At 37.0% G+C, this 22,522-nt stretch overlaps 1 protein-coding gene and 1 long non-coding RNA gene across 9 annotated transcripts in view; one reads left to right on the top strand and one right to left on the bottom strand.

Moving 5' to 3' along the window:
- Nucleotides 1-22,522, top strand: part of FRYL (FRY like transcription coactivator) — a 244,559-nt gene that overhangs the window by 1,697 nt on the left and 220,340 nt on the right. The gene's annotated exons all lie outside the window — the stretch shown is intronic.
- LOC125964307 (uncharacterized) lies at nucleotides 484-3,008 on the bottom strand. Its single transcript, XR_007477212.1, has 3 exons — nucleotides 2,483-3,008; nucleotides 1,623-1,732; nucleotides 484-604 (listed from the first exon to the last, which is right to left on the bottom strand). It is a non-coding gene; the product is annotated as an uncharacterized LOC125964307 (long non-coding RNA).

Genomic DNA, 22,522 nt, shown 5'->3' on the forward strand with positions numbered 1-22,522 from the left:
CCTTGTTAGAGACCTTATTTAGAAAAGGAATGTTCTCATGAACATTCATTTTTGACAGTTTCTTCTTGTGCAGTACTTTGTAGAGTACTTGCATGTGCAAGTTACAACCCTATAAACAAGGCTGCGGTGTGTGTGTTATTCTGTAGTCTTTTTTTGGCTACTCATTATCAAAGATAGCATTCCATCCTGTCTTTTCTTACATTCTGAGTTATTTTGTAAAATAACTTCTCTAGAAAAGTGAATTTTGTTGGAACCTCTGGCCCAGCGGGTTTTTTTTTAAAGCAATACTAACAACTTTCCAAAGTGTTCATTGATTATATGAGTGGTGTGCAGCATTATAACATAAGTTCACAGGCTCAGCAATAACAACAGAGAAGCTATACTTGGGAATCTAAAAGCCAATTTCAGGTAATAATATTTGAGAGATACTTGGCTCTTCCTATAGAATTTAGGAAGTGTAGACACACAAACACATGATCTTTCGTAGTAATCTTGATGGTATCTGGCGTTGTTACACCTAATATCCTCCTTCCTCCTCTTCTCTTTGATCCTCTTCTTTGATAAGTATGTCAGGCAGGCCTGCTGGCATAATCGTCTTTTCCATCTTATAATAGAAAGTAGAAGATTAAAACAAGCTTCCAAATTTCTATTTTTGTTTACTTACCAGCTTATTTAAACAATAGAGGAGAGAATTCCTGAACTTTTAAAAGATCGCATATAAAGAAAACACTCAGAAAGAATTATCTTTGAACTATCTAGGCTATGTTTCCTGGAAAACATATTTTTCCTGTGTGCTTTTCACATTGTTTTAAACACATTGTCCTAAATATACACATTGCCAGGGAATTTCTTGAATTGTGAACTGTCCATTGAGATCCCTGGGAACTAGGACTGTCCTCTATTTCTGTGCAGATTCACTGTGTCACCTAGTACTTTTCTAGTGCCCAATTAATGTGTTGACTTAGGTCTTTGTGACAGAAAACGATAATGTTCTATAGAGGCTGCTTGAGAGGCTTATATATTTATTTTTAAAAATAAACACCTTTCTGAGCAAGTTACACCAAAGAATAGCAATTGGTTTAGTGTTTGAGGGAAGATATATTAATCTAGGTGCTTTTTGTTCTGTGTACAAAACTGTGATTTGTTTATAATATCTGTTCCACGGACATCTTTTGTGATTGTGATTGTTTCTTGTCCCAATTATTAGAATTAGGTTTAATCTGTCAACATCTGTTGAGTACCCATTTATTTGAGGAGTTTTATGGAAAGGTAAAGCAGAAATGGATGACAGTCATTGCTCTCAAAGGTATGGAGTTTAATGGGAAGATGCAAAATTATCATCCATAGGGAAAAGATAATGTGTATCCCATTGCAGTAACAGGTGCAAACTAACAGTGACACAGGATTCATGCCAAAATGGTAAAGGAATAGTGGAATGATAGAAGAAACTTAGGTGATATGGGAAAGTTTTCATTGCTTTATGTAGCAAATTTTATAATATATTTTTTAAAAATTAAAAAAATAAAGTATGTTTGGGGTGTATGTTCACTACTTGAACTATTTTTAATCTATAAAATATTGGGGGGGGCAGAGCATGTACTCTGAATTTCACCTATTGTTACCTCATCAGAGGGATCATCTATATAACCCAGCTCAAATGTCACCTTGTCTGCAAGCTCTCCTGTTCTCCTGATCTGAAGTGATGGCTCTTTTCTCTTGCTCCTGTAAAGTCCTTTTACAGCACAAGCCATGCTCTGACTTACAGTATAGTTATGTGTGTATTTATTCATTAGCTTGTGGATTTTGGTAAAAACCATTAACAAAAGTTGGAGCCTTCCCGCCCACCCCCCCATCCCTTTTACTGTTGCCTAAAGTACTTGAGCAGGTTTGTTATTATTACCCCAGTAGAGTCTGTAAAACCACAAGCAGTAAAAAAGTTCATATTGTTTTGTTTGGGGAAAGAGTATGTGAGTGTTTAAAGGAAAAACCAATTTTTTCCTTATCACCAGTTTCACATGCTCATTGTAAAATATTGTTATGAAGGAAATGTATAATTTAGAAACTAAATATCCCCTCTAACATTGCCCCTATCACATTATAACTATTGGTAATGGTTTGACTTTTAATTCCAGGTTTTTTTTCCCCTTCTTTTTTTTTTATTACCTTCAGATAGGAGTGCCTTAAACTATCATACTTGAGTAAGTTATGTTTACTGGGAATGGAGAAGGGTAATCAATTTTTATACACTTATTTATTTTTTATTTTATATAATAAAATAAATAATTATTAATTTCTCCAGGCTCAGTTATTATGGTTATTTCACCTGTTCTTGAGAAACAAGGCTCCCACCAGTATTTTTGTGTTCAAAACATAGTCTATGATTTATAGACTATTAGAATCATAATCATTTCAAAAATGGTCAAAACCTGTGTCCCTGAACACTTTAAGTACCTTTAGGCTAAAATGTTTTTGGAGTACAGACCGTAAGCCTAATCTCTTCTCATTTCTTGATTCTTCTCGTCTCTAGAGAGCATTAAAAATTGCTCCGAGACTGCCAACTGGCACTGCTCACAGTAGCCCCTGGAGGAATGTAGGAAGATATTTGTTTCTCATCAGTTCACACGCAGAGGTTTTACTCTACCCTTATGTTGCTCATTATAAAAAGAGAGCTACAATTTAGGCTGATGAAGGAGGTGATAAGATTCTGTTGTTCTGGGTGCTTCTTTAAGCCAGCCCAGGTGGGAAAAAGTTTTCCAAAGGTTCCTAAATAGAAAACCCAGCTGCAAGCAGCCAGGGCTAATCAGGTGAGAAATCTCCGTTTATTCAGCAAGTTTTTATTGAAAACTACACCTAATTTGTGCACCATGTAGGCACTGAGAATAGGATGATGAAGTCTGTCTGGACCCCAAGCTATGAGCTCCTCTGAGTAGGATTCTTAAATAGACAGAGTGGTACATGTGGATGAAAGGTAGCGTACATGACGTGTACTTCTAGGTGATTTGTTATTCACCCTTGTTTGTTGTTCTGTATAGCTTCTTTCAAAGTATCCTAACAAACAACCCTGGTATTCCACAGGAGGTGGGTTGGGGTCCTGGAGCCCGTTAAAGTAAATCTGTGAGCTGTAGAATTTTTTTTTTTTTAATTTCAAGCACTGCTATTCCTGTGAGGCAGAATATTTCAGAAATTCTGCAGATGTTGATGTGTCTTTCCTTATATCCTACAAGGATCGTCCATTTCATAGACCACCATTATGACACTGTATCTGTATCCTAGTAGGTAATTCACAGTTTACTGATAAGAGTAGTAGTAACACATTCTTTTAAACTCAAAATGCTATAATAAATAGATAGCTTTATCAGGATTTTTTATGTTATGAAAATAATTGTTTTGAAAAATCACTTGTATTAAAATATAGTATGAAGTATTTCTAACTTTTACAAAATGGACTACCTCCTTTCCCTGCAAGCCTGTTCTGTTGCTCGATCTTTGTATTGGTGGGGAAAGAATCAGATTGTTGAGAAAGGGGCCTTGTAGAATTGTCAGTGATGGAGTCAACCAGGCTAGGAAGAATATCTGACCAAGGATACATCCTATGGAGTTTGACCATAATGCAGCAAGTGTGATTTGTCGAGTTTTGAGAAGAGTTAAAATTTTTAAATGACAGCTTAATTGAGATATAATTTTACATGCCATACAATTCACCTATTTAAAGTGTACAAGTCAATGGTTTTTAGTATATTCCGGAGTTGTACACCTCTCACAACCAGTTTTAGAACTTTTTCATCACCCCATCACCTTCCTTACCTCCCTCCTCAGCCCTAGGCAACTGCTAATCTACATTCCATCTCTATACATTTGCTATTCTGGACATTTCATATAAATGAAAGATAACATTTTAATAAATGTGCATTCCTGTGTAAATCCGTCCCTCTAATGCGCATAAATCCTAGGAGTAGAGAGGGTCTTTTCATGACCCTCGAAGTTTAGAAAGATTTTCTTTAAGAGGGAATTAATCTAAATCCTTATTCTACCTAATCCTGGAGAGAAATGGGAAAAGAGATTTTTTTCCCCCTATAAAAATCATGACTCATTTTGAAAGAAAGAAAGAAAAAGACTCATTTTGGTGACACTTTTATGTTTATTTAACCATTTGGTGACTCTCTACAAGTAAGTAATTTGTCTCAAGTTCTGTATACTGGACTTAAATAAAGGACGGTACTTCGAAAGAAGTTGAAAGTACTTGGTAAGTTCTAATCGTTGCTGAATGTAACTTGATGTTTACCTTATTGGTTCAGAATATATTGCGCAACTTGTCATTTATTTGATCAGAGATAGTACTGCGTAAGTTGATTGTGATGAACTTGTATTGCCCCTGCACAGTGCTGAGACCTTGTAGGCACTTAATAAGTGTATATCGGTTGCCTGACCACTATGATCATATTTTCATCAGCTCTCTAGTCCTTATTTTCTGTCTCATAGTAAAAATAGCAGCTACAATTATTGAGTGCTCACTAAGTAGTAAGTTCTTTATATGTACTATCTTCTAAAGTAAAAGGATGCAATTTAGTTTTGAGAATTTTCTGTATCTCCATTGATTGTAGTTTTACAGGCTTCTGATCATTTTTTTTTTTAAGATTATTTTGAATGACCATTTTTGATCAAACCTAAGACACTTTGATGCCACTGCATTCTTGAACTTTTAGGAAATGTCAACATAAAGTTTTTACCAACTGAATGTTGCTGTTGGGTGACAGCAGTTGTGAGATACATTTCTATTTTAGAACAACCATACTTCAGAGAGGTTGAAGTGGTGGTGGTAGTGTTTTTTAAAGGGCATCTGGGAATTGAAGAAGGGGATATTAGTTTGTTCATTTACTGCAGTGCAGCTTCACTTTTTTAGGCTGTAAAACATTCACAGATACGCCTTGTTGCCTGAATGAATTTCAACATATTTCAACTTCTCAGAACTCCTTGTTTTGTTTTGTCCTCTTTTGTGTGTGTTTTTTTTTTCTTTTTTTTGGGTGTGTCTATATTTCATGGTAACATTCAGATGTGATGTAATTTAGTTCAATACTAAAGAATGCTGGAAAGATAATTTAAATGTGATTTTCAGTTTTCTTCTCCATTAAAAAAATTTAAGATGGATAGTGCTGTCTATAAATACTAGTAAAAAAAATATTACTTTGGTGGTTCCATTCATGTGTCTTGGGTGTCAGTGAACTCATCACAGTGTATTTGCAGAATCTCCAGCCATTAGTCTCCTCAGTCAGCAATGTACATACCACCATATTTTGTTCATTTGTTGGTGAAACCATTCCTTTCTAAAAGCATGTTTGGTTTTGGGGAGTAGATTTGCTTATTACTTTATTGTTAACTGTATCTCTTTGTTTGCTCTCATTACACTCACCTGTAGTAGTTTACTCACCTTTCTGATTTGGTATTTTCCGTGTGATATGAGACTAGAACCCATAACCACTTGTTGAATGGTGGATAAAAATGATAGAAGGTTCTGGGTGAGAAACTGAAGAACTTCCTGTGCATGGAGCTTTAGTGCTAGGACCTTGTTGTGTTGGTTTTTACTGCTTAGAAGTAAAAGGTGGTATAACAGGGTGGTATATTTAACTTCCCCTGAATAATGGATCTCTTAAAATTCTGTCTTATTAAGTCTAACTCAAGTGGATGGAGAATAATTAAGTGGATGGAAAATAATTCTTTTCTGGACGTCTTGATAGTCTACTTCGTGTGAGAACCCAACCCACAGCTTGACTACCAGGATACCTGTATGCATTGGTATATTGTTTGCTGCAATTGAGAACCTAATACAATACCATGAGCAGAAATTAGAGGCTTTAAAAGAACTGTGAGGTTGCATATAAAATAGCCACATGTGCCTGTTATCTTGATATTTATATTTAAACAGGATCTTTTGCTAATCTATTTTCTTTGAGGTAAAATTGTCTTTGTAGATGCACTTTTCTGTGTTTATGTTGATGGTAACTTAGGCTGTGTATTGTATTTAATATTCCTGGCAATACTGAATCCATAGTATAGTTTCAGTGAATACTGGCTAGAGTTTTAGTCATACATTTCTTTATGGTTATTTCACTTTTTCCTGTTGTAGAACTCATGGAGTCATAATATTTAAGAGCTGGACTGTTCTTGGGAATGATCTAATATGACTCCTCCATTTTGTAGACGAGGATGAGATTGTGACTTGTTTAAACTATGGATAAAAATTGAGTTCTTTTTGATTCTCAATCCCATGTTTTTCCTGTTCTGGCATATGCTTGCCCAAGTAAAAAATGTAAAAGATAGAGTCTTAGATTATTGTAGCCTCTGTAACAGAGGTCTGCAAAAGTTTTATGTCACACTCCAGCAGCATAAAAAAATGTATCTGCATTCCCAATATGTGTATGTTTGTTGTAAACTATGTACTATAATATTATGCACATAAAAAGACATTAACAAAAATAATGAGATAAAGATGAAAAATATTTTAGAACAATTTAAAATGTATTATTTCCATGTTTTTGATTCCACCTAAAATCTTAGTAATTTTAAAAATAAGTATGATTGAATGTCTTCACTTAAAAAAACTTTTTATTTTGAAATAATTATAAATTCATGGCAAGTTGCAAAAATAGTACAAGGAGTCCTGTGTAACCTTCATTCAGTGTCCCTCAGTTGTAATATCTTATATAACACAACATATTTATAACAACATTAAACCAGGGAACTAACATTGGTACAGTACAGTTAAGTAGCCATATTCAGATTTCATGCTTTTTAATGCATTCATTCATGTGTATGTGTGTGTATAGTTCTATGCAATTTGATAACATTTCATGTCTGGATTCATTTAACCACCACCACAATCAAGATACAGTACTGTTCCATCACTGCCAAGAACTCCCTCACGCAGCTCAAGGTCTCCTCCTTCCCCACCCTCCCCACCCTCTGCACCCCTATTTACTGGCAACCTGTAATTTGTTCCCCATCTCTATAATTGTGTCATTTTGAGAATGTTACATAAATGGAATCATACTGTATGTAACCTTTTGAGATGGACTTTGTTCACCCAACCCAATGCCCTAGAGAACCATCCGAGCTGTTGTATGTATCAGTAGTTCATTTCTTTTTAGTGCTGAGTAGGGTTCAGTGTATGGATGTACAACAGTACACAGTATGCTAACTCGTCACCTGTTGAAGAGCATAGGAGTTGTTTCCAGCTTTTGGCTGTTACAAATAAAGCTACTATGCACATTTGTATATAGGTTTTTGTGTGAACATAAGTTTTCATTTCTCTGGTATAAGTGCCCAAGAGTGTAATTGCTGGGTTGTATTGTAAGTGTATGTTTAGTTTTACAAGAAATGGCCAGACTATCTTCCAGACTGGCTATATATTCCCAACAGCAATGTATGAAAGAGCCAGCTTCTCTACATGCTTGGCAGAATTTGGTTTTGTTCACTGTTTTTAAAAAATTTTAGTCATTTTAATAGTTGTGTAGTGATAGCTCATTGTAGTTTCAATTTGCCTTTCCCTAGTGGGCAAATTGTTTCCCTAATGAGCAAACTGGGTTTTCATTGTTGCGTTTTGAGAGTTCTTTATATATTCTAGATATGTCTTTTGTTAGATATGTGATTGGCACAAATTTTCTTCCCATCTACAGCTTGTCTTTTCATCCTCTTAACAGGAATTTTTTACAGAGGCAAGAAAGTTTTAAATTTTCATGTAGTGCATTTAATCATTGTTTTTTCTTTTATGATTGTTCTTTTGGTGTCATGTCTATGGACTGTTCACCTAGTCCTAGGTCTCAAAGACTTTTTTTCCCTGTGTTTTCTTCTAAAAAGTTTTACAGATTATGTTTTACAAGATAATCACATTTTTACCTTACAGCTTTTGGTAAAGCACTGGTATTGGTAACAGGCAGTTGTCAGCTCTCCCATTTTCTTGTTGCTTGCTTGTATTTTGTTTATTAGTATTATGTTTAATCTGACTTTCTTTGCAAAAATCTTAAAAATCCATCCATGAGTGATATCGTAATTCTCCTGAGATCTGCAGATCTACTTACTTGGGCCCATGCGGGCTGCAGCATGTTGTGATCTGCTGAAAGTGAACAGGTGAGGACATCACAAACAACCCCTCCAGGGTGTGAAACTGCTACCTCTCCCTTAGGAGACTTTTATCTACTGCAGTACTGTGGGTGTAGTCAGCGTCACAAACAGAAACCCTTGAGTATCTTAAGCTAGAAGAGATTTCATACAAGGTATTAGGTGCTTACAGAATTGTCAGAAGGGCCTAACAGGTTTTAGGGGGTCAATCCAGAGGTAACTCACCAGGGCAGCTCAGAGGCCACCTTGGGAGTGGTGCTGGAATCCAGACCTCGTGCCACCTCTGCCACTGCTGCATTTGCCTCTAGATACTCTGAAAACTGCAGGACAGACCCCAACTTGCAACCTTGCATTAGGAAGTCAGATCAAGACACCTCTGCTGCTGGTGTTCCTGCCGCCCCACTTCTCGTCACCCAAGAAGCTGGGGGATGGACTCTGGAATTACGTTATAGAGAAATCTCATATTTCCACAGCTGTGCTTGCCCCCCAGCTAACTAAAAAGGCTCCTTTCTAATTGCTTATCGGTAGGCGGGAGGTCAAGTGCGCCAATCTGTGGTGTCCAGCATAGTTCACGTAAATGCCATAAGATGGAAGCAGCCTGATGTAGGACCAAGAGCAGGTGCTGGTGTCAGTCTGACACATTGAATGTTAGTAAACCTCAAATTTCAAATTTAAGATAACATATATGTACTATCTTCTAGTATTTTCTTTTTACCTTATTGGCTTGAGAGCCCTTCTTTTGAGGCTTGCATTTACTCTACTTTGAACTTAATACATTTTGCATGACTAAGTAGTAGGAACATAGCAGGTCTGGTATGATATTTTCCCCAAATATTTAAATTTTATTCTTAATGTCTCACAATTTTTGAAACCATATTTTTCCTTTTTTTAAATAAATATATACAAGTATAAAATGTTACTGTTTTGGGGAACACTCATTAAATTCAGTCAACATTATTCTCTTACTGTCTGGACCTGAGCTTTCTCTCTTACACCTGTGCTTTCCCCAGCTCTCCCTGGAGAATTCTGTGAAAGAAGTAGATTTTCTCCTAGAACTGTGCTTTGGTATCAGAGGCACTCCAGCCAGCAGCCAGCAGTACTTTGGTTTCTATTTGTTGAAAATAATTAAAGTTTGCTTTGTTTTATTGCATACTTTGAATTTTATTCCTGGGTGTAACAAATTTTGGCATAAAACCAAAAATTGAGACATACAGATATCTTTGCAAAGACTGGTTTTATATGGTCTGTAATGGCAGTCAATTTAAAATACAATAAAATAAGTTATAGTAAAAATTTTGAGTATGTGTTCAAGTGCGTTTTTCTAGTGAGAAGTCTGTAGGTTCATCAGATTCTCAAAACAGAGGCCATGACCCAGGAAAGATTAAAAACGGCTGCTCTAAAGGTATAAGTTCAATCAAGACATTTGCCAAACATTTAACACCAAGGTTTCTGCCGTCAGTCACAGATCCCTTCCCTGATCTCCATCCTGTATCTGTAGACTTTTTTCAGGACATAAAAAGAAAATTATTGTTACCCAAGTGTTTAGGGAGGGGCCAAGGAACATCATAAGAGGTCATTATTAGATGAGAAGAGACACCTGGAAGTCAATTATATCACCCGAATAGTTTGTTTTTTTTTTAAAGAAGATATGTTCCCATATGGCTGATGGTTTCCTGAAAAATAATGTGTTATACATGTCAAGACATAGTAAACTGTTGATATCTGCAATCCAGTATATTACATCTTGGGGGATTTATTTGAATGCTTGAAATAGTTATAAAAATAATTTATATGTTCAACTCTAGAGCCTAAAATTGTACAAATGGGGAAGGAATCTACAAACTTAAACTCTGTAATTCATTTAAAATAGGTAAGAGATAATTCAGAGACACATAAATGTGTTGGATTTTCACATCCGATATGTCACGTTTTCACATAGTTTTAGTTTTGTTTCTTAACTAATGACCTCTCTTCATATGCCAAAGCCTAAGTGGAATGTAGCATGGTTTGTAGAGATTTAAAAACCTTTTGTTTAAACAAAATCATGCACAGAGATCCCTAATATAAAGTGATGAAAGGAGAGATGGTTTTAGTTGATGTAGGGGCAAGAAAAGCCTTACTTTTTGTACATTTCCCTTTACCCCCTCCCCGCCCCGCAGACACACACAAATAGAGTTATGAGGGCTTTAGAAACAGGTGGGCCTAATGTAATCAAAAGGGCCTTTAAAAGAAGAAGCAGGAGGCAGCAGAGTCAGAACTAGAGAGATGGCATCATGGGAAGGAATTGACCGGGCGTTGCTGGCACTGAAGATGGAAGGCGGCTGTGAGCCAAGGAATGTGGGCAGCTTCTATAAACCAGTAAAGGCAAGAAAATGGATTCTCCTTAGAGCTTCCAGACAGGAATGCAGCTCTACTGACACTTTGATTTTATCCCCGTGAGACCTGTTTTGGACTTCTGACTTCCGGAACTGTAAGACATATATTCGTTACCACTAAATTTATGATAATTTGTAATTGCAACAATAGCAAACTGATACAGTGCTTAATACATTTTAGGAGTAAACATTCTTAACAGCCTGCGAATTTTACCCTCGTCTATTTCAACAGCTCTTTCTCTGTACCTGGTTTTCCCTTTTCAGAAAGAGAAGAACCAGGAGATCCTAAACTGTCTTCAGATTTATCAATTTCACTTTAATTCTTTATAGGTTTATAGTATATGCAATATAAATTAATAAAAGGATTCGAGTGCTTACCTTTTCTATGCTGGTCGTGATGAAGTTAGAAAAGAATGTGGCAAGACCCTATTGTAGATAATCAAACAGTTAACAACAATAACTACCAAGCATCAGATGACTGAGTGCCAAAGTGAGTGGTAGGGATAGTAGTAGGTATCATGAAAGAGCAAAGGAGAGAGCAGCTGTTTTAGACTGGAACAATCTCTGAAGGCTTTGTAAAAGAGATTTTTGAGCTAGGAATATGCTCTTAAAGGTATTGGGGAAATTGGTTCCAACAAAATAATCTATGTTATTAGAAACAAAACTTAAAGTTTACTAGTTTAATTATTATTTTTATTATTTTATTATTTTTTGTGAACACATGGGAGAAATATATTTTTCCTATTGAACTTTTTATGGTGGAGGAGAGACTCTTGTAGAATTTTAAAAACGTGTAAATGCAAACTACAGTAAATTGATGACATTTGTCTTGATAATGTGAAGTATAACACCTGAGATAATCTGTATTCCCTGTGTTGCCTGAGTGATACATACTGCCTTGAGTGATACATATTGTTTTTTCATTGTATTTTAATGTTTAAATCTCAAAATATGATTGGAAACCTAGTATGATCTAATCTGAGTTCATCGTGTTATAAGTGCTAAAAACATTGACCATGATTATATTTTTGAAGGAAAGGTATTACATGGGCTTGCTAAAGATAATTATGTTAGACTAACCTTACTCTTTAGATAGGATTATTGGACTGTGGGTCAAGAGAATGGAGAAGGTACAGTATAACTGGATTTCAGCCAAACATAAGATTTCTCTCTGTTGACAGGGGGAGGCTGTGGGCTGGATGGCCATAAAATTAGGTAGAAATGTGACTGGTTGAGTAGCACCTCTAAAAATTAATAATGAATTGATGACAGCTAGAAAAAATTTCTAGTGACATGCTGAAAATCACTGTCCATATTTTTGTAATGATGTGAATGAAAACATCGATACCATGCTTATCAAATTTTTGGATGAAATGAATTTTTTAGGGTTGACTTTTGAAAATAATATTTCTGACTGAAATGGTGGGCTAAGGCTAATATGATCACTTAATGGAGCTTGATGTGAAGTCCTGTATATGAGTTCAGAAAACAGCTGCATAATTATAGGGGTGAGGGAAATGTGGTTGAGTACAAACAACTTAGGTATTTTAATTACTCTGATAAACTCAATATAGATATAAAATGTACTGCAACTATAAGAAAGGCTTCATAGAATCGTCATCTGGACTACTGGGGGAGGAGGTTCAGAAGAGGAAAGGTATCAGTCTTACTTTATTCTGTACTGTCCAGATTATACCTGGAGTACTGTGTTGAGTTCTGGATGTGACATTTGACGAGTTAGAAAACAGAAAATAACAAGTGTTGACGAGGATGTGGAGAAATCGGAACACTTGTACATTGTTGGTAGGAGTTTATGATGGTACAGCTACTGTGGAAAACAGTTTGACCACAAACAGTTAAACCGAAAATTATGATATGACCCACATGTTCTGTTCCTGCGTACTTACCCAAAAGAATTGAAAACAGGTATTCAAAGAGATATTTGTAATGAATGTTCATGGCAGTGCTTACATAGCAGTTTACTTTAGCTAAAAGGTAGAAACAACCCAAATGTAATCAACTGATGAATGGATAACCAAAATGTGGTGTATGTGTACAATGGAATATTATTCAACCATAAAAATGAAGTACTTATAAATGCTTCAAAGTGCATGAACCTCAAACGTTATGATTAGTGAATGAAGCTGGACACAAATGATCACATATTGTATGAGTCCACTGATACGAAATATCTAGGACAGGTAAATCCGTAGAGACATACATCAGTTCGGTGGCTGCCAGGGGCATGGGGAATGGGGAGTGACTGCTTGATGCGTATGGGTTTCCTTTGGGGGTGATGAAAATGTTTTGGAACTAGGTAGAGGTGTTGATTGCAAAACATTGTGAATATACTAAATGCCATTGATTTGTACACTTAAAAGTTAATTTTATATCATGTGGATTTTAGCTTAATTTAAAAAAAGTGTCAGTACATATAAATCAGTTGGATAGTATTGAGAGTCCAGAAATAAACCCTATGATCAATCAATTTTTTTTTTTTTGCGGTACGCGGGCCTCTCACTGCTGTGGCCTCCCCCGCTGCGGAGCACAAGGCTCCGGACGCGCAGGCTCGGCTCACGGGCCCAGCCGCTCCGCGGCACGCGGGATCCTACCGAACCGGGGCACGAACCCGCGTCCCCTGCATCGGCAGGCGGACTCCCAACCACTGCGCCACCAGGGAAGCCCAATCGATCAATTTTTAAAAAAATTTGACAAAGGTACCAAGGGAATTCAATAGGGAAAGAACAGCTTTTTCAGCAGTGTTGAGGCATCTGGAGATCCCCCTGCAAAATGAATTTGAACCCTTTCCTCGCACCACGCACAAAAATTAACTAAAAGTGGATCACAGATCTAAATAACAGCTAAAATTATAACATTCTTCCAAGAAAATATGAATAAATCTTAGTGACCTGGGTTAGGCAAAGCCTTCTTGGATATGACACTAAAAGCACAAGCAACAAAAGATAGGTAAATTGGACTTCATCAAAATTAAAAACATTTGTGCCTCAAAGGATGCCATCAATAAAGTGAGAAGACAACCCACAAAATGGGAGAAAATATTTGCAAGTCTTGTATCTAGGATGTATAAAGAACTCTTAACAACTCAATAATAAAAAGGCAAATATCCTAATTAAAAATGAGTAAATTGAATTTTATGCTAAGTGAATTATCAATAAAAACTGTTAAAAAATGCGTCAAGTGGAATATGTTTAGCGATTTCTAGTCTTATGGGAATTAAAAATTGAAATCCTACTCTTTCACTGCTTTTCCTTTTGCCCTCCCCCATTCTATCTCTCAACTTCTATCAGCTGTACCTTTTATCCTTACAAGGTTGTAAACATTTACATTCTATTCTGTAACCTTAATGAAATCTTTGGTGCTTTGTTTTTGTATCGGTCATACATCTTTTAATTACCATGCAAATACTAATTGCAGAATGGAGTAGTGAGTTTATGGTTACATTTCCTTCTCTCCACACCAGTGTCATGATCCCATGCCAATAGAAGGATGATGTTCCTAGTATCAAAGACGAATGGATTCTCTTTCCCTATAATCTATCAATTGCTCAAAATCATGTCATATGTATATGTTTCCACACTTGAACCATTACTTCCTTGAATAGCTTTTTTTTTTTCCTGATGTATCATTTTGGTTGTTTTTGGCAGCATTTTACAGAATATCCACCCACAGGTGACATATCTGGTGGTTCTGACCTTTCTCTTATTGCCAGTGGCTGCTGTAACTCCAAGCATCTTTTTTTCACTTACTAAAAGGCAGGAGGAAGGGGATAGGATGAGTGCTGCTTTTTTTTTTTTTTGGATCTTCCCCCTTTTAAAATATATTTTTGAAAAATTTTAAAACATAAAAAAGTTGTGAGAATAGTAATATGAACTGTCTAACTTTCACCTGGATTCATCAGTTACAAACATTTTGCTATATTTGCTTTTTCCTTTATCTTTTTGCTTCTATAAATCTAGATCCAGTTATCCTTATTTTGGTGAATCTTTTGAGAGAAAGTTGCAGAGATCATGATTCTTTACCCTTAAATACTTCATCACATATCACATAAGGAAAGGTGTGATCATGGAACAATGATTAAATTCAGGAAATGTAATTGTCACAGGTTGGGATCTCTGGGGAGCAGATGCTGAGCCAGAATTAGGATTGTATTTACAAAAGTGAAAGAAGGAAGTAGGATTGGGCAGGTGGAGCTGTCAGATTGTGATGACACCCCGTGTGCCAGCACAAGGAGTGCCTCTGGAGTTAAGACTGTCCATTAGGGGAGTTCCATGTTGGGTAGAAATTGCTTGGCCTGTGACTTGCGTTTTTCATTTATGGGCTGGGAGCTGTCCAGAGACTATTGAGACCCTCTCTTGAAGGCTGAAGCTAACTCTGATGAAACTAACAGCTTAACCACACTCCTCACTCCTGGTAGTGAGTCTTTTGAATGTGAGTGGTAGATTTCCATGTCTACCACAACACAGTACTATTATCTAATATACAGTCCATGTTCAAATTCACCAGTTGCCCAGTAATGCTCTTTATGGCAAATCTTCCTTCCTACCATCAGATCTCTCTTTTTATCTTGGAGAAAAGTCTTTCAAGAAGCTCCCCAGATGACTTTCCTGTAAGTCTCATTGGCTTAAACTGAGTTGCTCGTTCACCTCTTGCTCAGGCCAGCTGCTGGCAAAGGAGAATGGGATTTCCAGGGCTTGTTTAGACCTGTAGTGATTTATCCCATTGGTCTGGGCAAGAGTCTGCCTTCCCTAATCCTGTGCTTCTCCCCTGTTACCTTAGAAAAAAGAAGAAAGAAGAAAAGAAAAGAAAAGAAAAAAGATTAGATTCCTTTAGCAAGGAATAAGGAAGGAAAAGCTGTAGGTAGACAGCATTCTGCTGGAGCTTTCTGTTGCATATCTTTTTTTTTTTTTTTTTCTGTTAAGAAAAGAAACACATGCATTCCTGTCGTGAAACCAGCTTCTTAGTTATTCTGTCTTTGGAACAGAATCCATTCCTTTCTTCCTTTCATGGAGTTCACTAATTTTCTGTATTAACAGGATGAATTATAGTTTAGTCCTGCTGTACACCTGCCATTCTGGGATTTCTTTTTCATTTCACTGGATCATTTCCGCTGTTTCCTGTGTTCTCACATCCACTTTACTGGTTTTCATTCTTGCTTGCTAAAGAACGCCCTCAAGTAATGTTCTTACATGTCTGAAACTGTCTTTATTCTGCCTTTTCGCTTGATTGATCATTTGGATGTAAAAATCTAGGTCAAAATTACTTAATTCTGGAAGTTTTCGAGACATTGCTTGTCTTCTACAATTGAGAGTTTGATTTTAGTCAGATTCTTAATTGTTTTTTTCCTCAAATCATTTAGAATAATTTTTGCCTATGAAATGTCACAGGATTTGTCCAGGTGTCTCTTTCATGGAACAGAGGGTAGGTCACTTGTTTTTTATTCATTCATTATTCATTACCTGGCTCCCTGTTTTATTTTATACCTGTACTTTATTACTGACCTTCTTTTATTCTGGGTGATGTTAACATCAGTGTGGATGGTTCATTCAAAGCCCTTGACAATACCTTTGACAGACACTGCACCTGTTAGTCATTCTCTTTCTTAAGACTAGTTTTGTTCAGGTATTTAGGGTTCACCTGCTTCACGGGCTCCTCCCCAACCCAAAGGGGGCAGTTTGTAAAGCAGCCTAAAGTCAATAGTGTTAGTTTCATCCTCCTTGCCAGTGATTGGTTCAGGCATGGTGACATTTAAAGGAAGTCCTCTGGGAGTCTGGTTTCCTTCAATTTATGAAGGCACACCCCTTCTTTTGGATGTGGTCACGTGGGCTTATGATACATGGAGCTGCTGCAGCGATTTTGGGTCATTGAGAAGAAAGCAAGATGATGAATGACCCTCAACTCAAAAATTGTTTAAAATTGAATTCCTGATCTCCAGTGCTCCCCAACCCCAGTTTTTTGCTCCATCTTTCCAGTTTCTCAGGCCAAAAAATCTTGCCGTTATCCCTAACTTTACTGTATGCACATAGAATATGGACATCCCACATCCTATTCATTAGAAGATCCTAAAAGCTCCCCCTTCAAATTATATTTGCAATCTTACTACTGTTTCCTATTGACACCACTACCATCCTGGTCCAAGTCACTGACATTTCTTGCCTGGATTACCACAACAGAGCAGTGGCTACCCAGGGAATTTTCTTAGGGTTCAACAAGACAGATGTTTGGATTGCCATAGGCCACATTTGACATCAGATTTTCTTAAGAGGATATGGGACAGGAAACACAGCTTACCAGCAGAGAAGAATCAGATACTCTCTTTGGTAGGAGTCCTTGTAGCTGTCTACAAAGAGAACAGCCGGAACCATTCTCTGTGCCTCTCCCCTCTTCCAAGTGAAGCTTAAGTAAGAGTGATGAGGCTCACATGATGGATATGTAACTAACTTTGCTTAGGAGCCCCATGTTCCACAAGAGCCATTATCTTGCGTAACTACCCATGAGCATAGCTTCCAGGATCCCTACAAGGTATGTGCCGAATTATAGGAGTCACCATAGTAAGGGAAGCCCACAGTTACAGCCACTCACCAGGTATTTATTGTTTCTCTCGGTCAGAAGCAACTTACCAATAGTCATTTTTACCATAAGCAACGTTGCCTGGTAACACAGCTGACATTCTGCCTGTATGGTTTCCAGGGGAACAGAGCTAGAAGATGAACAGAATCCAAGAGCAATTTCTCAGGCTCAAAGACAAGGGTTTTGCTAACACTTCAGTCACAAATAGCCTCGTAGTGGCATCAGTGCTTCTCCACTGTACTCTGTTCTCAGCACAGTAGCCAGAGCAATCCTTCTAAATGTATGACAGTCACGTTACTCTTCTGCAAACCGTGCAGTGGCTCCCCAGAGCACAGCTGCCTACAGGCCTTACCTGAGTTGGTCCCTCGTTACCTCTCTAATCCTTTTTTCCTATTACTCTTTCCCTTACTCATCTGCTCTAATCATCCTTGTTCTTGCTCTAATGTACCAGCCATGTTCCCGCCTTAGGGCCTTTGTGATTGCTCTTCCCGTGGCTGGAATGTGCTTACTCCTGATAGCTACCTGGCTGAGTTTTCAGATCTTTGTTTAAATGTCACCTTTTTAATGAGATGTACTCTGACTATTTAAAAATTGCAACGCCTGCCACCTCTGGCACTTGCCAGTCTGTGATTCTTCTCTACTTTTTCTTTTTCCTTTCTTCCCCCCATAGCTTCTCTCATCTTTTTATGCCTCATAATTTACTTATTATTTCTGTTGTCTATTGTCTTCCCTTGTTAGCATGTAAGCTCTAAGAAGGGCAGGATTCTTCTCTTTTGTTCATTGCTGTATCTCAACTGCCTAGGACAGTGCCTGACACATGGTTGAAGCTTAGTAGGTTTAAGTGCGCACACAATTACAGAGGGCTTATTGTACGCTGAGCATTTGACATATATTCATTTACTCTTCATGAAACCCTCTTGAAATAGGTACTTTTATTATCCCTTTTAAAAATAAGCGTGGAAACAGAGGTTAAGAGACTTGCTTCATGCTGCTTAGCTCATAAGTGAGTCCTTGCAAGCTGGCTCTGGAGCCTGTGTTCTTAACTGTATGCAGTTAAGCATCTTTCTGCATATATTTTTTTAAGCCTGATTTTAGATTATATCTTTTTGGTAAATTCCCCTTTATTAACGTAGAGGTTATGGCCATTTTAATGTCTTGATGCGTGTAGCCCAATTATTTTGCAGGATCCCATTAACCATATGTGAATGTATCCTTTAAAAAAATGATTATTGGGGTGATTTAATTGACTTCCGATCGTCCTCTTTCATATACTAATGAACTCTTACGGTGTTCCCTAGTACTTCCCTAAATACCTGGGTGACAATAAATTATTTTCCTTTTATGTTCTTGGAAGGGGGAACAGATATACAGGATGGAGGTCAGAGAGGGTTTCATGATTAATCATAGTAGAAGCCTCAGTGTTAATTAGTGGGTGAATGTCTTGGTTTAACTGATACCTAAAAACTTGCCATTCTCAATCTTGTCTGAATGATGGCCCCCTTTGAGAATCTAATGAAAGCTATGGACCTCTTACATGAAAAATGCCTATAAACACACGCTTCAAAAATTTTATACAACTTATTGTATTGTAAATTGATTTCCATCACAGGCCATATAAAACCAGTCTCTGCAAAGATTTCTATAAAGTCGAGATTTTGTTTTTGTGTAAAATTATATGCCACACCCAAGAATAAAATCCAAATATTTGCTTAAAAAATTGAGCTTTTTATTTTCAAAAGTTAATTTTAATGGGAAGACTGGTTTATAATAAGTCAAAATTGTGGCATTGTCTTTGATATAGCAATACATATGTCATTTTAAAATTTTCAAACTATTTTTGTTTTAATGTCAACCAAAGCAGAAAACGTAATTTTTAAGATTTGTAGAAATAATTGTAATTAGAGTCAGATCACATAAGACAAGGTTTTCTTTTTTTAATTAAAAAAAAAGCCTTTTTAATAGACTTTATTTTTTTACTTTTTATAAATTTATTTATTTATGGCTGCATTGGGTCTTTGTTGCTGCGCACAGGCTTTTTCTAGTTGTGGCGAGCGGGGGCTACTCTTTGTTGCGGTGCACGGGCTTCTCATTGCGGTGGCTTCTCTTATTGTGGAGCACAGGCTTTAGGTTCGCGGGCTTCAGTAGTTGTGGCTCGTGGGCTCTAGAGCGCAGGCTCAGTAGTTGTGGCGCATGGGCTTAGTTGCTCCACTGCACGTGGGATCTTCCCGGACCAGGGCTCGAGCCCGTGTCCCCTGTATCGGCAGGCGGATTCTTAATCACTGCACCACCAGGGAAGTCCCTGTAGACTTTATAAAGACTTTTTTTCAGAGAGCAGTTTTAGGTTCACAGCCAAATTGAGAGGAAAGTACAGAGATTTCCCATAGAGCCCTTCTCCCATTCATGCATAGCTTCTCATATTAACAACATCCCCCATCAGGGTGGTGTATTTGGTATCACTGATGAGTCTACACTGACACATCACAATCACCTAAAGTCCATAGTTTACATTATGGCTCACTTTTGGTATTGTACATTGTAGGGTTTGGACACATGTGTAATGACATATATCCACCATTATAGTATCACACAGAGTATTTTCCCTGCCCTAAAAATTCTCTGTGCTCTGCCTAATCATCCTCCCACCCCTCCCCGGCAACCACTGATTTTTTTTTTTTTTTTTTTTTTTTACTGTCACCATAGTTTTGTCTTTTCCAGAATGTCAGTATGTACAATATGTAGCTTTTTCAGATTGGCTTCCTTCACTTTAGCATTATGCATTTAACATTTCTTCATGTCCTCTCATGGCTTGATAGTTCATTTCTTTTTAGTGCTGAATAATATTCCACTGTTTGGATGTACCACAGTTTATCCATTCATCTACAGGAGGACATCTTGGTTGCCAATTATGAATAAAGCTGCTGTAAACATCCATGTGCAGGTTTTTGCATGGACATGGTTTCAACTTGGGTGAATACCAAAAAGCACCAGCTGCTGAGTCGTAAGGTAAAAAGTATGTTTAGTTTTGTAAGAAACTGCCAACTGTTTTCCAAAGTGACTGTGTCGCTTTGCATTTTTACCAGCAGTGTATCAGAGTTCTTGTTCCTCTGCATCCTCTCCAGCAGTTGGTATCGTCATTGTTCTGGAATTGGCCATTCTAATAGGTGTGCAGTGGTATCTCACTGTTGTTTAAATTTGCATTACCCTGATGATATATGCTGTGGAACATCTTTTCTATGCTTATTTGCTATCTGAATATCTTTTCTGGTGAGATGTCTGTTAAGGTCTTTGGCCCATTTTTAAAAAAATTTTTAAAAAACTTTTATTAGAGAACAGTTGATTTACAATGTTGTATTAGTTTCTGCTGTACAGCAAAGTGTGTCAGTTATACATATACATATATCCACTCTTTTTTAGATTCTTTTTCCATATAGGTCATTACAGAGTATTGAGAAGAGTTCCCTGTGCTATGCAGTGGGTCCTTATTAGTTATCTATTTTATATGTGGTAGTGTGTAGATGTCAATCCCAATCTCCCAATCTATTCCCCCCCTCCGACACACCCCCACTTTCCCCCCTGGTAACCATAAGTTTGCTTTCTATACCTGTGACTTAGCACTTTTCTCTGTATGGGAAGATGCTAGAGTCTGGGCTCATTGAAATCATTCCTTTGATATGTACCTTAGCTGTCTAGGGCCAGTATCCTGTTCTTTCCCATCCTGAGTCCCCTTAGGGTGCACTGTTGGGAGTTGGATAATTTTTATTTTATTTATTTTTTAATTTTTAAAATTTATTTTATTTATTTTTGGTTGCGTTGGGTCTTCATTGCTGCATGTGGGCTTTTCTTTAGTTGCAGTGAGCGGGGGCTACTCTTCGTTGTGGTGCGCAGGCTTCTCATTGCAGTGGCTTCTCTTGTTGTGGAGCACAGGCTCTAGGCACGTGGGCTTCAGTAGTTGTAGCTTGTGGGCTCTAGAGCGCAGGCTCAGTAGTTGTGGCACACGGGCTTAGTTGCTCTACGGCATGTGGGATCTTCCTGGGCCAGGGCTAGGACCTGTGTCCCCTGCATTGGCAGGAGGATTCTTAACCACTGTGCCACCAGGGAAGCCCAGGAGTTGGTCCATTTTTAAATCCGGTTCTTTTCTTTTTGTTGAGTTTTAAGAGTTCTTTGTATGGTTTTTTTTAAACAACCCTTTATTAGACGTGTGTTTTGCAAATATCAATATTTTCTCCCAGTCTGTAGCTTGTCTTCTTATTCTCTTGATACTGTCTTTTGCAGAGCAGAAGTTTTTAATTTGAATGAAGTCCAGCTTATCAATATCCTTATTAGTTCTGTCATGGATTGTGCTTATGGTGTTATATCTAAAACATCATTGCCATACTCAAGGTCATCTGTGTTTGTACTAATGTTATCTATTAAGAGTTTTATAGTTTTGCATTTTAAATTTAGGTTTATGATACCTTTTAATTTTTGTAAAGGGCCTGGTGCTTTCTATTTTGGAATGTTATTAGTTACTGATTCAATTTCTTTAATAGATACAGGCGTAGTTAGATTGCCTGTTTCTTGTGTGAGTTTTTGAAGTTTTCTTTGCGTGTCTTTCAAAGAATTGGTCCATTTCATCTAGGTTATCAAATTGGTGGACATAGATTTGTTCATAGTATTTCTTCTTTTAAATATTCATGGGATGTGTAGTGATGTCTGTTTTTTATATCTGATATTAGTAATTTGTGTCTTTTCTCTTTTTTTCCTTAGTTAGCCTGGCTAGAGGTTTATGGATTTTACTGATTTTTTTTTCAAAGAACCAACTTTTGGTTTCATTGATTTTTCTCTATTAATTTCATGTTTTTCGTTTCATTGATTTCTGCCCTAATTGTTATTATTGCTTTTCTTCTCTTTACTTTGCATTTAGTTGCTCTTTCTAGTTTTTAAAAATGGAGGCTTAGTTTATTGATTTTCAGATCTCCTTTTCTAATATATGCATTCAGTGCTATAAATTCTCCTCTAAGGATTTTTATTTTTTTTTGCTGTATCCCACAAATTTTGTTTTCATTTTCATTCAGTCAAAATATTTAAAAATTTTTTCTTGAGATTTCTTCTTTGACCCCTGTGTTATTTAGAAATGTTGTTTAATCCATGTGTTTCGAGATTTTTCTATCTTTCTGTCATTGATTTTGAGCTTAATTTCATTGTGGTCTGAGAGTAGATGCTGTGTGATTTCTGTTCTTTTAAATTTGTTTGGTGAATGTTCTATGTGAGCTTGAAAAGAATGTGTATTCTGCTGTTGCTGAAGTAGTCTATAGAGGTCAATTATAACCAGTTGGTTGATGGTGTTGTTGAGTTCAACTATGTCCTTATTGGTTTTCTGACTGCTATACCAGTCCATTTCTTATAGAGGGGTGTTGAAGTCCCCAACTATAATAGTGGGTTCATCTATTTCTCCTTGTATTTATTTC

The sequence above is a fragment of the Orcinus orca genome, chromosome 4, assembly GCF_937001465.1.
Source record: "Orcinus orca chromosome 4, mOrcOrc1.1, whole genome shotgun sequence".
Lineage (NCBI taxonomy): Eukaryota > Metazoa > Chordata > Mammalia > Artiodactyla > Delphinidae > Orcinus > Orcinus orca.